This window comes from Puma concolor, chromosome F2 (assembly GCF_028749965.1).
Source record: "Puma concolor isolate L17-30 chromosome F2, mPumCon1.1.hap2, whole genome shotgun sequence".
Lineage (NCBI taxonomy): Eukaryota > Metazoa > Chordata > Mammalia > Carnivora > Felidae > Puma > Puma concolor.
In genome coordinates, this window is record NC_141684.1 from 3,797,439 (window position 1) to 3,812,568 (window position 15,130).

Genomic DNA, 15,130 nt, shown 5'->3' on the forward strand with positions numbered 1-15,130 from the left:
AATGGGCAGACCATGCAATTGTTAAACGAAGAGATCAATGGAAAGGTCAATGCCGAGATCATTGGACACTGTGTCCACTTTTCCAGAGTTGAGAGAATTCCTGGGTAGAGCAGATGTCTAACCCATCCCATTCCATGTGCTCGGAGCATCATCAGGTCCTAGGGATTTGGCTGCTATGATAGCAAAAGGTGCCACTTTCTGCTGGGCAGAGTGGATCAGAGAGCTTCTACTGGGGACCTTCCATGTGCACAGACAGACATCTTAATGTCAAGTCTTCTGTCAAAACATGGAAGTAAAAATTAGGGAAGGAGAAGTCAGGTGCACTCTATGGTTTAATGACTGGAACATAAGTTTTGGATTTATATATAGCTGGCATTTGTAACTATTTAGCTATAGGGAACATTAAATCATTCTGTTTAAAAAAGTGTGTAATAATTGTGTATTTTTTTTTAAACCTCACTCAGGGAAGCACTTAATGTGCTGGGAAATCCTCCCACTGTTTATCTGGCTTACTTACAGTTCCCCCAGATAAGAATCTGGCTACTTAAGCCTCATTAACAAAAAAGTATCCTTCCTTCTCTGTGAATTAAGCCTTTCTGATTCTTGTACCTCTCTTGAGTAAAGCCCAAATTGCATCCCAACCATTTGAGTAAATGAACTCCACATTTCCAGCCTTGGTTAACAGACCACATGGCCCCGTGCCTATTAGAGTGGCAGCATGCACTGGAAGTGTGGGGGACCGTGATCCCTGTCTCTAAGGCTGGAATACTATTAGGGACGTAATGAACGCGCTGCAGTGTGACGGATGATGCCAGGGCTAATGAGATCAAAGACCGACTTGTCACAGATGTAACGTTGGAGGAGATGGCACAGTGCATTTGATTTAGGGCCACGATTCTACGGTGTGGATTTAGGCTCTTTTTCCCCTTCCATGTGATATACTCAGCTTTCCATGAGTACCAGGTGCCAGAGTCTAATGTTGACATGTTCTGAGTCCTGTCTCTGTGGCCCCACGGTCGGGGTGGGAGCTGGCCCACTCTGAAGCACTGAGTTGTGTCCTGTGGATGCGGTGCAGGATACTGCATGCCTCCAAGGAGGAGGGTGCCTGTCCCCTGGCTCTGAAGGTGGAAACTGGGGACGTGGATCTGACAGAGTAGATTGTTTCCTACCAAGATGGCTTTGTGCAACTCCCTCTTGCCTTTCTTAGTGTTTCTGCTTGACCCTACCCAAGGCCATTGTCATGCCTGATGCTGGGTGCTTGTAAATGCAGATGACTGCCTCTCTTGAATCAGTTGCTGTGTCTTCTGTTTTATTCTTTTTTTTTTTTTTTAATTTATTTTGTAGTCTGCTCACCTAGCAGTTTGCATGAGCCAGGGTCACGTGGTGTCCATGCACTCACATCCTGTGTTTGTTTGTTGGTTACTCACTGGAGATGTTCTTCATTTGCACTGTTGTCAACCCAGACATGAAGAAGACCTAGCTAGTTGGAAACATGAATTTGTACCACAGGGAGATAACACATGTGCCAGAATAATGGTTATTCAGAAAAACCGACAACACCTAATGTTGGCAAGGATGTGGAGCCACTGGAACTCTCTTATGTTAGCGGGAGTATAAAATCGCAAACCTAATTTGGAAAACTGCCGTCTTCTTAAAATGAAATACACACCTGCTGTAATGACCCAACAAGTTCACTCCTAAGTATATATCTCTGAGAGATAAAAACATACTTTCACAAAAAAAAAAAAAAAAAAGAAAAAAGAAAAAAACTTGCTTGAGAATTTTTTAGTAGCTCGATTTTTATTTTCTTCAAATTGGGAGCAACTCCAATGCCTGTGAGTTGGAGAATGGATAAACAGCTTGTGGTAGATTTATACAATGGAATACTACTGAGCAGTGAAAAAGTAACTATACATCTGTAGCTGCCATGATATATATCTGTGTACACACCATAATGGATGAATCTTGAAAACATGTTGCACAAAGGAAGCCAGTTATGAAAGAGAACATACTGTATGATGCTCTATATGTGAAATTCAGGCGAGGGCAAATCTGTGATAAAAATGTTCAGAAAAGTGGTTGCCCAGGAGAGTGTATCTGTCTTGGATTAGAAGGGAGCACAAGGGAGCGTCCTTGGTTGGTGGACGTGTTGTGTATCTTTATTAGGTAATAGTTACATGGGGCATGCGTGTATCAAAGCTTAATGAATTGTATACTTGGTTGAATGCCTTTACTGTATGTAAGCTTACCTCACACCAAAAAGGAAAGCCTAACAAATATCAAACTCCAGTTAGTAGATTTGTTTTTTGTTATAGTGTGTATTAGCAATTATGATACTACTTTCTATGTATTTTATGTGTGAGCAATTGAGTAAGCATATTGAGGATGATGGGACCTCATTTCTCCCAATTAAAGAAGGTTGTTACAGATGTGGAAAGGGGAAATTTGAGTGAATCTTAGGGTGGGAGTCTGGAACCTGAGTTTTCACTTACGAACTCCCAGTTTGTGGTGTATTTCTATATTGTTGTCCATATATATGCAAGTGACTGTATAAAACTAGATACGGAAATAGGTATCGGTATACATAAACACATGCATATAAGCACAGGCATAAGCTCACACTTGAGGTTTGTTCGTGGAAAAAGCCCTCCAGCCGGAGCATCTTAGTAGCATTGAGCACAGTGAGCACCTATTTCTTGTTAACATTCCCCACAAAAAAGACCCTCAGCCTTCTTCAAAGAAATGGTAGATTTCTAGGGCAGGGAACACAGAAGATGACCCTGGAACATCCTGTTGTTCTGTAAAGTAAGGAATTGCTTAAAGATTGATGAGGGCGTGTCAAAGGACACAGCAGCCAGCCTGAACAGATGCCAAATCTGGGACCATCTGCGCATCAGCATGAGTAATGGTGGTAACAGATTATAACCCATTGAATAAAACAAGGAGCCATTAATCTGTGTGCATATTAACCAAATAAACAGGGAAGGAAAAGGTCATGTAAGTAGATTGGCATCTAATAAATGTGAAATGATGATGTTAGAAGACTGTGAGTGGATGGTACAGTAGTGGGTGAAAATTTAATGAGGAATACAGTATTGACCAATCCTCAAAGCATCTGCACACAAATTACTTATTGATTACTGGGGAAAAATGAGGAACTAAACAGAGGAGAAACCTTGCAGACATTCTCCTTAGCGTATTTATCTATATATAAGTATGAAAGAGTGACAGAGAATTATACAACAATGGGATAAAATGTGAACAATTTTTGAATTAGGTCATGGGGAGGTTTTTCGTACTTTGAACTTTCTTGTCATTTTGAGATAATATTGAAGTTAAAAGTTTAAAAGATTAACTTTAAAGCACTAGGGAAAAAAATTTTATGACCTGGGAGCATGGAGGGTGTTTCCAACCATGATTCAGGAACCATAAAAAATAAAGGTGCAAGGGACATAAAAAATTGATGCATTAACTAGAAGAATAGTAACCATTTCTGCAAGGCAAATAGCACCAAAGACAGCGTCCAGCTGTGAAAAATGTTTGCAATTTCTATCACAGGCAAGGAGTAATTCCCTTAATATATAAAACCTTTAAATCTGGAAGACTAATAGGTCAATTTAAAAAAATAATAATTTGTTTTTAAAAACCTCAAATGATGAGAACATATACTTCTCAAATAAAGATGTGAAAATGGCTCCTTTTCTTGGTACCAAAATCCGATTGACTTGGTCTTTTAACAACAGTCCCAGGCACACCTGCCTCCATGCTGCCCTAGTGTCCCAAGCCTTCTCAGCCACTGAGGGACTGTTGTGCTTCTGGAGTAGGAGCCATTTGGATGGCTGGCATTGCTTAAACCCATTTCTACATTATTGTGGATGTACCATTTAATTTGTAGTCACTTGGCATCTTTAAGGCATAATTAACACCGAAGAAAGACTGGCTGAAAGTGCTAATTAACTGGAAAGTAATGGTATGGCTTTCATTTGTATGTTTCTCTGACCTTACGTAAACCATAGGGCTGGTCTCTTGGGAATGAACCCCAGCTGGGACCTCTGGTCCTGAATGTTTGACTTCTTAAATGGATCATATCACAGCTATTAATCTTATGTCCTATCACAGAAAGAGAGCAGAAGGAAATCTGTGGTGACAGGTCCAATTAGGGTCTTTAAAAATTAGAGATCTATATCTTATAAATTAGTTAGGATACTGTATAAAGGTGAGGGTGTCTATCAGGCAAGAGCCTTAGTTAGATTAGAATCATGAAACATGAGATTAGTAATACAGAATGAATAATAACAGTTCACCGAGAAACTGGTAAGAACCTTGGGTAATGTCTGGCACAACCCTGATTTTACAGATGAGGATATGGGGACCTGGAGAAGGGACATGACTTTACCGAGATTATGTGAAGTTTTAATTGTAGTAAATCATAACTTCACTTGATGATTTTTGCTGTAGAACCTGGAAATCCTGACTCCTGGATCCTGGATCCTGGAAATCCTGGAATCCTTTGTCCTTAGACGTGAGCAGTCCCACATCGGTGTGGCCCACACTGTTACTTGGAATCTTCTGGTGTAATGTTGGCAAATGATTGTGTACCTATTAATGGTCAGGATCAATTTGTGAAGTCAACTTTGAGTGTGAATTGCTTTCTATAAAATTCAGCCACGTTAACTGTACAGTTTGATGAGTTTTGACAAAAGTGTATCCCTTGTCACCGCCACTGCCGCCATAATGTACAATATTCTCATTACCCCCCAAAGTTTTCCTGATCCCGTTACAATCAATCCTCTCTTGTCCCTAGCCCCAGGCAACTACTGACGGGTTTTTTTTTGTCACTAAGGACCAACTTTTTTCCAGCATCTCATATACAGGCAAGCATATAGTATATCCTACTCCCTTTTTTACTCAGAATAATGTTTTTGAGATTCTTCCATTTGTGTGTATCAGTAATTTGTTCCATTCAGTTGCTGAGTAGTATTTCATTTTATGGACATACTATGATTAATCTAGTCACCCGCCTCTTCCTGGACATTGAGGTTGTTTCCAGTTTGGGAATATTATGAATAGAATTTCCATAGATATTTACATATATGTCTTTGTGTGGATATGTGCTTTTGTTTTTCTTGGTAAGAGTTTTGTTGTTGAACAGTATGTTAATTCTTTATGTTTGGAAGGAATTTTGACTAGTTGTTTTCTGAAGTGATGGTACTATTGTATATTACTACGAGCAATTTCTGAGAGTTCTGGTAGATTCCTTAGGATTTTGTTTTTATATGATTGTGCTGTCTGTGAGCAGACAGTTTTACTTTGTCCTTTCCAACGTGTATGTCTTTAATTTCTTTTTCTTACCTTATTGGACTTACTAGGGTCTCAATAACAATGTTGATTGGAGTAATGACAGCTGTGTCCTTGCCTGAGTCCAGGTTCACATTTGTGCAGAACACTTAGTTGACCATGAGCTGTGGTTTTAAAAGTGCAAAAAATTTTTTTCATGAGTGTGTTTTATAGATTGAGGGCATTCCTTTCTATGCCTAGTTTGTGGAGATTTTTAAAACAAAATCATAAGTGGGTTTTGAATTTTGTCAACTGTGTTTTCTGATGTTACTGAAATGATCATGTGGCTTTTCCTTTTTGTCTGGTAAAATAGTCTCTTAATGTTGTGATGACATTAACCAATTTTCTGATACTACCAACCTTGCATTGCTGAGATAAACTTATTTGGTCATGATGTATTTTCCATCTTATGTGCTACTGAATGTAGGATTTTCACATCTTTTTAAAAATTTAAATCCACGTTAGTTAATACGGAGTGTAATGATTTCAGGAATAGAATTTAGTGATTCATCACTTACATATAACCCCCAGTGCCCATCTCCACAAGTGTTCTTTTTAATGCCCATCACTCATTGAGCCTATGCCCCCCACCCAACACCCTGCCAGCAACCCTCAGTTTGTTCTCTGTATTTAAGAGTCTCTTATGATTTGTCTTCCTCTGTTTTTATCTTAGTTTTGCTTTCCTTCCCCTAGGTTCATCTGTTTTGTTTTGTAAATTCCACATGACTGAAATCATGTTGTATTTGTCTTTCTCTGACTTATTTCGCTTAGCATAATGCATTCTAGTTCCATCCATGTTGTTGCCGATGGCAAGATTTCATTCTTTTTGATGGCCAAGTAGTATTCCACCACACACACACACACACACACACACACACACACACACACACACACACACCACATCTTTATGCATTCATCACTCCATTTGGGCTCTTTCCATACTTTGGCTATGCTATAAACACTGGGTTGTGTGTACCCCTTTGAATCAGCATTTTTGTATTCTTTGGATAAATACCTAATAGTGCAATTTCTGGGTTGTAGGGTAGTTCTGTTTTCAATTTTTTGAGGAACCTCCATACTGTTTTTCAGAGTGGCTGCACCAGATTCCATTCCCTCCAGCCGTGTAAAAGGGTTCCCGTGTCTCCTCATCCTCGCCAACATCTGTTGTTCCCTGACTTGTTAATTTTAGCCATTCTGGCCACTGTGAGGTGATACCTCATTGTGGTTTGATTTGTATTTCCCTGATGATGAGTGATGTTGGGCATTTTTTCATGTGTCTGTTAGCCATCTGGATGTCTTCTTTGGAAAAGTATCTATTCATGTCTTCTGCCCATTTCTTTACTGGGTTATTTGTTTTTTTGGGTGTGGAGTTTGATAAGTTCTTTGTAGATTTTGGATACTAACCCTTTATCTGATATGTCATTTGCAAATATCTTCTCCCATTCCATCAGTTGCCTTTTAGTTTTGCTGATTGTTTCCTTTGCTGTGGGGAAGCTTTTTATCTTGATGAGGTCCCAGTAGTTCATTTTTGCTTTTGTTTCCCTTGCCTCCAGGAACACGTCAAGTAAGAAGTTGCTGCAGCCGAGGCCCAGGACGTTGTTGCCTATTTTCTCTTCTAGGGTTTTGACGGCTTCTGTCTTATGTTTAGTCTTTCATCCATTTTGAGGGTATTTTTGTGTCTGGTGTAAGAAAGTGGTCCAGGCTCATTCTTCTGCATGTTGCTGTCCAGTTTTCCCAGCACCACTTGCTGAGGAGACTGTCTTTATTCCATTGGCTATTCTTTCCTGCTTTGCCAAAGATCAGTTGGCCATACGTTTGTGGGTCCATTTCTGGGTTCTCTATTCTGTTCCATTGATCTGAGTGTCTGTTTTTGTGCTAGTACCATACTGCCTTGATGGTTACAGCTTTGTAATACAGCTTGAAGTCCAGGATTGTGATGTCTCTAGCTTTGGTTTTCTTTTTCAACATTACATTAGCTATTTGGGCTCTTTTGTGGTTCCATACAAGTTTTAAAATTGTTTGTTCTAGTTCTGTGAAGAATGTTGGTATTATTTTGATAGGAATTGCAGTTAATGTGTAGATTGCTCTGGGTAGTGTCGACATTTGAACAATATTTGTTCTTCTGATTCATGAGCATGGAGTGTTTTTTCCATTTCTTTGTGTTTTCTTCAGTTTCTTTCATAAGCTTTCTATAGTTTTCAGTGTATAGATCTTTCACCTCTTTGGTTAGGTGTATTTCAAGGTATTTTATGGCTTTTGATGCAATTGTAAATGAGATCGATTCCTTGATTTCTGTTTCTGCTGCTTCGTTATTGGTATATAGAAATGTAGCCAATTTCTGTACATGGATTTTATATCCTGTGACTTTGCTGAATTCATGGATCAGTTGTAGTAGTTTTTTGGTGGAGTCTTTTGGGTTTTCCATGTAGAGTATCATGTCATCTGCAAAGAGTGAAAGTTTTACTGCCTCCTTGCCAGTGTAGATCCCTTTTATTTCACTTTATTGTCTGATTGCTGAGGCTGGAGCTTCCCACACTATGTTGAATGACATTGGTGAGAGTGGACATCCCTGTCATGTTCCTGACCTTAGCGGGAAAGTGCTCAGATTTTCCCCATTGAGGATTAGCAGTGGGTCTTTTGTATATGGATTTTATGATCTTGAGTATATTCCTTCTATCCCTGTATTCTTGAGGGTTTTTTATCAAGAAAGGATGCTGTTATTTTGTCAAATGCTTTCCCTGGGTCTATTGAGAGAATGATGTGGTTCTTGTCCTTTATTTTTTAATATCCTTTATTTTATCCCATTGATTTGTGGGTATTGAGCCAGTCCTGCATCTCAAGAATAATTCCCACTTGATCGTGGTGAGTAATTCTTTTAATGTATTGTAGGATCTGGTTTGCTAGTATCTCGTTGAGGTTTTTTGCATCCATGTTCATCAGGGAAATTGGTTTATAGTTCTCCTTTTTAGTGGGGTCTTTGTCTGGTTTTGGAATCAAGGTAATGCTGGCCTTGTAGAATGAGTTTGGAAGTTTTCCTTCCATGTCCTTTTTTTTTGGAACAGCTTCAAAAGAATAGGTGTTAACTCTTCTTTAAATGTTTGGTAGAATTCCCCCTGGAAAGCCACCCGGCCCTTGTTTGTTGGGAGATTTTTGATAACTCATTCAATTTCTTTACTAGTTATAAGTCTGTTCACATTTGCTATTTCTTCTTGTTTCAGCTTTGGAAGTTTATATGTTTCTGGAAATTTGTCCATTTCTTCCAGATTGCCCAATTTGTTGGCATCTAATTGCTCATAATGTTTTCTTATTATTGTTTGTATTTCTGTGGTATTGGTTGTGATCTCTCCTCTTTCATTTGTGAGTTTGTTTATTTGGGTCCTTTCCTTTTTCTTTTTGATAAGTCTGGCTGGGGCTTTATCAATTCGGTTAACTCATTCAAAGAACCAGCTCCTAGTTTCATTGATTTGTTCTATTTTTTTTTTTTTTCATTTTGATATCATTGATTTCTGCTCTAATCTTTATTATTTCCCTTCTTCTGCTGGTTTTGAGCTTTGCTATTCTTTTTCCGGCTCCTTGAGGTGTAAGGTTAGGTTGTGTTTTTGAGACCTTTCTTCCTTCTTTAGGAAGGCCTGGATTGCTGTATACTCCCCTCTTATGACCACCTTTGCTGCATCCCAGAGGTTTTGGGCTGTTGTGTTTTCATTTTTATTGGCTTCCATGTACTTTTTAATTTCTTCTTTAATTTCTTGGTTAATGTATTCATTCTTTAGTAGGATGTTCTTTAATCTCCAAGCATTTATGGTCTTTCTGAATTTTTCCTTGCGGTTGATTTCAAGTTACATGGTGTTGTGGTCCGAAAATAAGCATGGTATAATCTTGATCTTACTGTACTTGTTGAGGCTGATTTGTGACCCAGGATGTGATCTGTTCTGGAGAATGTTCCATGTGCACTTGAGAAGAATGTGTATTCTGTAGTGTTAGGATGAAATTTTCTGAATATATCTGTTAAGTCCATTGGGTCCAATGTGTCATTCAAAACTATGGTATCCTTGTTAGGATTTTTACATCTAAGTTTATGAGGGAACATAGGTCTGTAGTTTTTCTGTCCATGTAAACCCTTATTTTAGTATTTGGGTAAGACTGGCCTCTTAAAAAGAATGGGGCCATCTCCTCTATTTTCTGAAGGTGTTTGTATAAAACTGTATTGTCTCTAACCTGAAGTGTTGATAGAATTCAGTGGGGCAATCCTCTGAGCTTGGCTTCTCCTAGGAGAGCTGTTTTCAGTTGTGAATCCAGTGTCATCAGTTAACATGGGGCCCTTAGGTTTTCTAGTTTTTCTTGGTTCCATTTGGTAATGTGTTTATTTTATTTAAGTTGAATCTATTGGCACTAAGTTGTTTGCACTATTTTATTATTCTTTTAATGTGTGTAGGGTCTATGCTGACATTCATTTCCTTTTTGATATTGGTAAGGAGTTTCTTCTCTTTTTTCATAGGCCTGACTTAGGGGAATATCACATTTAATGATGTTTTCAAGAACTAGATTTTAGTTTAATTTAGTTTTCTCTATTTATCCATTTCAATTTAATAATTGGCTGATTATGCCCCTCTCGCTGTGATGTTGTTCCTTCTTATCCAACTCCTGGCCTTCCAGCTGTAATAGTATTCTGTATCTCCATATATCCTGGGATATTTGTCTAGAACATGCCATGGTTTATCTTAAGATATCTCTGGGCTTGTGTATTTAACTAGACTTGAATCCCTGTAGGTGGCCTCGTGTCTTCTCCCAGTGTCCCTTACACAGTAGACATGTGTTCACGGTCAGCAAATGAGTACGTGGATGGATGAATGCTCTTCTGAATAGTTTGCAAAAATGGCAAGAGAGAGGGCTATGCAGCCATGTAGCTCTGCATTTAAATCCTGGATGTGCTGTCTTCCTGGGTGTGTGGCTTGGTGCAGTCTTCTGACTGCTGTGAACCTTGTTTTTGAATATAGGACTTTCTTTGTAGGACTCTTAAGAATGTTAGAGTCAATCTATATAGATCACTTATCATAGTGTTTGGTACCTAGTAGCTGCTCAATAAAAGGTAGCCTTTGGAAGACCTTTTATTTTAGCTCAAATAATAAGTTGTATGCCTAGAAGTTTCTTTCCTTTAGTTCCTTGCCCACTACTGATTTCTCTAATAGTCCTTTTCCAAGTAAGGACTGCACCATGTTCTGAGAAGGGGAAGTCTCAGGACAGAATAGCACATTGCTTCTCATTACATTTTGATTGAAAAAAAAGTTTGAGCATCTTGTGTCTTTTGCCTTAATATTGTAATTTTATAGGGCTGAGGAGGCTTTTTTTTTGAAATGAAGGAAGAAAGACAGGAACAATAATTTCACAAAATAATTAATTTGCTTGACTTTTATAAATTATTTTCCCTGTAATTACATCTTTTCCTTGCTTCTTAACAGAGGAAAGACTCAGCCACTTCCAGAAAAACAAAACCACAGACTCTTCCTTCTTTGTAATGCTGTTACCTATCCTGTGTATTTTTTGCTCCATTCCTAGGCGATTTCTACTACATCACATCCTGAAAGTGACTCTTAAGTTTGCCTTAAAAAAACAAAGACCGTGTGACACTTGTGTTACCTCACAGGTTTGGGCATTTCAAGGCTGTTTTTCAGAATGTTTGTTTCCCTGACCACCATGCCTGCAGTGTGGGAAGACTGCCATGTAGATGTTGGCTGATAGGTTGGCTTCGTTTATTAGTTATTTGTTGAGATACTTGTTCACTCACCGTGTACTGCGTTCTCTGAGATCAGGGGTCAACCCTTATTCTGCTGGGAGCATAGAGCCTGACACCAAAAGTACCCAGGAGGGAAAAGAAGACGAATGAAAGAATAGACTGAGCAAATGGAATCTGTTGTATTCAGAAGGTTGTTAGAGAAAGGCTTATTGGGATGTGTGTATGTGGGGGGTCTTGCTACTTGCTGGTGACTAGGGATTTTTCAAAAAGTGTGAGAAACATTCACAAGAAACCAGCAATCCTTTTGTGAGATGATAGGGCAGTGCTTTATACTGTGGGAAAAAGATTTGTGATTTTGCTGAGTCCAAAATAGGATCTTTGGGTATTAAAAAAGGTTTTGTCTTTTGTTGAGCCTTTTTTGAAGTGAGGAAGTGTAGGAGTCATCTTGGATGAGGCGTGGCTTTATCTGGGCCATGAAGGGTGAGGAACATTTATGCAGGTGGAAAAGTGAAATTTATGCAGGTGGAAATCAGTGAAAGTGTTCCTGGTAGTGCACAAGTTGAAAGGAACCTATAAGCCCATACGTGTGAAGGACACCTTAAAGAGGGGTAGGAAGTGAGTTTTTAAAATGTCGCGACAGACTTGGACAGATCTGTCTCCAAAGAGAATCATAAATGGCCGGTGATCACATGGAAAGACGCTCAGTATCACTAGCCGTTAGGAAAATGCAAATCAAAACCAAAAAGAGATACCACTTCACCCCCGTTAGGAGGGCTGTTATAAAACCAACAAATCCACCAAATGGGAAATAGCAGATGTTGACAAGGCTATGGAGGATTTAGGACCCTTGTGCACTGTTGGTGGCAGCTGTGGAAAATGGTATGTTGAGTCCTAAAACAATTCAATATATAGAAATAAATGAATTCCCCAAAGTGTTGAAAGCTCTGTCTCAGAACGGGTGTTTGTACACCCACGTTCATGGCAGTGTTACTATTCACAATAGCCGAAAGGTGGAAGAAACCCAGGTGTCCATCAACAGACAAATGGGTAAAAGAAAATGTGGCCTGTATACGCAATGGAATGTTATCCAGCTTTCAAAAGAAAGTTCTGGGGCGCCTGGATGGCTCAGTAGGTTCAATGTCCTACTCTTGATTTCATCTCAGGTCATGATCCCAAGGTCATGGGATTGAGTCCCATGTTGGGCTCCACTCTGAACGAGGAGCCTGCTTGGGATTGATTCATTCATTCTCTCTCTCTCTCTCTCTCTCTCTCTCTCTCTCTCTCTCTCTCCCCCCCAGCCCTTCCCCCTCCCTCTAATTCTTTCCTCCTTCCTCTTTCTGCTCACATGTGCTCTCTCTCTAAAAGAAAGAAAAGTTGTGACACATGCTACAACATGTATGACCCCTGAAGACATTCACCTGAGTAAAATATACAGTCACAACAGGACAGAAACTGTGATCTTTTTAAGTGAGGTTTCAAGAGTCATCAAATTCACAGAGACAGAAAGAGAATGGTGGTTGTCCAGGGCTGGGGGAGGGGAGCAGGGACTTAGTGTTTAACGATAGAGTTTTAGTTTGGGAAAATGAAGACGTTCTGGATATGGATGGACGGTGGTGATAGTTGTACAGCCATGTGAATGTACCTAATGCCACAGAACTTACATTTAAAAGTGATTAAAATGGTAAATTTTATTACGTATATCTTACCGTGATACAAAATGGGGGCGGAAAAAAGAAAAAGAAACAGGGCTGAAATCCATTTCCCATTTCTTCCCACTTTAAGCCGTGTTGCCTCAGGGTGTCCAATGGTGGGGTTGCAGAGGGAGAAAGGCGTTTGTTTAATGAGCATCTGTTGGTTCTGCTACCTCATTTTCTCCTTGAATCTTCGCTGGAGTCTGAGATAGGCATTCGTTGTTGTCCCTGCGTCACAGTGGAGAAATGGGCTGGGAATGGTGGGCAAGAGCCCGAGACCTGGTGGAGCCGGTGCGTCAGACTGAGCTTAACCGGCCTGCACCCCTCCCCCGTACCGTGCGGCTTGGCCACTTCTGGAGTTTTTTTTCACCTGGCCTTCTCACGGCCAAGTTCTTGTCCCCCTCCCGATGCCCTTTCTGTGACCACTTGCCCATGCAGGTTGTTTATTTTCCAAGTCTGCGCTGCGGTCGCCTCTCCGCTGGAGACAAGAAATCGGTCAACAAAAGCGATAACTAAAGGCTGAACACGGTGTCTGGCCAGGAGGGTTTATCGAAACAGGACTCCTGAACAGAGAGAGGAAGGCAGGCAGCTCCTTCTTCCTGTCGGAAGCGTGGCTTGGTGGCGCTCTTACCAGGGGAGAGGACACGTGCGTCCCCCCCTTGGGCACATGGCGCTGAGGTCCCGGATGGCCATGGCCGGTGCCGCTCTGGTTTCTCTGGCCCAGCGGAGAGCTCGGACTTGCACACGTGTCTTCAGTGGTCCGCTGAGGGCCGGCTGTGGGTACTTTCTCAGACCCCTCTTTACGTGGCCTAGCTGCAGCGGTGGACGTTCTGGCCCTTCATCCTGAGGGTCTGCCTCCCTGGGATTCCCGTGACTTTTGTCTCTCGTTGCTTGTGCTTTTGGGGTCCTACCTGTGAAACCACAGCCTCGTCCACGGTCACGAAGATCTACTTCTGTTTCCTTCTTCCGGTTTGATCAGCAAGCTTTCCGTGTCAAGAACCATACAGTACATACTTTGGTTTTGTCAGCCACGAATGGTTACTTTCATATGTTCTTTGTTTTTCTTTGTTGTTGTTTTAGAGCCTTTTGACTCCGTAAAAACTGCTCTCGGGGGTGTACAGAACCAGGCTTCAGGCTGCTTTTGGCTGGGCCGTAGTTGGCTGGGGCCCATGCTGGGACTTGACTGCAGAAGGTTGAGTCACCGGAGTGAGGAGTTGAGCTGGGTTTGAGATTTCTTGTTGCTATAGTTACTTGGGCGCGCCACAGGCTCCCAAATTCCTCTGCTGTTGTCATATGCTGGGGGGCAGGGCAGAGGGTAGGGGCTGCTGAGGCGCCAGGGCGTTTGCCCAGAGTGGTCTTCCTCCATCCCCAGCCCTTCCTGCACCACCAGGGCTGGGGGCTTTCCATACCGTGTTCCTTCCCCACTGGTGCTGGTGGCAGGAGCAGGTGGGGTCTCCCTGCTGTCCTTGTCCCGCACTGTGCATCTAGGTCTGATGTTATGGGCTCCCTTGGCATCCCTTCTCCTTGCCCACGCGGCGACCTCTCTGCCCAGTACATGGTGGGCATTGTGGACGAGTGGGTTTCCAGCTCTGACAGCATTGGTACAGGATTCTGGCTGGGGACCACCTCCTGCCCTTCCCCCCACTAGAATGGGTATTTATCCCTGCCACTGTACTCTTGGCATTGGTCGCCCCTCCTCCAGAAGCTTAGGATTTTGCTTCAGAGTAGAGAAGGGTCTGCTTGGGGATGGGAGGGGAGTGTGGGGTTGGGGCTGGTGTCTTGGCTTCTTACCTTTATTTGGTGGCTGCTGACTCCCTTCCTCCATGCCTGTGCTCTGGAGGGAGGCTACCTCTGCTTCCCCCACCGCAGCCCCCTGCCCTAGTCCTGTGTGTGTATACCCCGAGAGGGTTCATGGTGAGGAGCCTACAGTGGGTGGGAACTATCTTCTGGTCTGGGTTCCTGAGGGGGTCTTTGCTATTAGTAGAGCCCCTACTCAGCCTTTAGCAATTTATTAACCTTTGGGCTAATTGCTTCCTGCCAGTTGTGTGCTGGCTGGCTCTGTACTTGTTGAGAAGATATCCCTACCCTTTACCTTCCAGAAGGGCCTTGTACCTCCTTGGCCTTCTGGCTCTGTGGTTACCCTGTGACCTCATCTCTTGATGGGTTCAAGGAAGTGTCAGGAGTTTGTAGCTGGTCAGCCTTACTGACTGTTGACCTGGGAGCTATGCTCTACCTCCTGGACAGAAGTGCCACCTTCCCCCAACCCTCTCGTCTGTATGTTGAAGTGATGCTGATTGAAATGTGTTTTTCTCTCAGAAATGCTCTAGGAACCACAGAATAATTTTGGAGCTTTTTTCCATTTGTGCATCTG

General features: G+C 41.6%; 1 protein-coding gene across 6 annotated transcripts in view; it reads left to right on the plus strand.

The window, feature by feature from the left end:
- Positions 1-15,130, plus strand: part of TRAPPC9 (trafficking protein particle complex subunit 9) — a 568,037-nt gene that overhangs the window by 341,147 nt on the left and 211,760 nt on the right. The gene's annotated exons all lie outside the window — the stretch shown is intronic.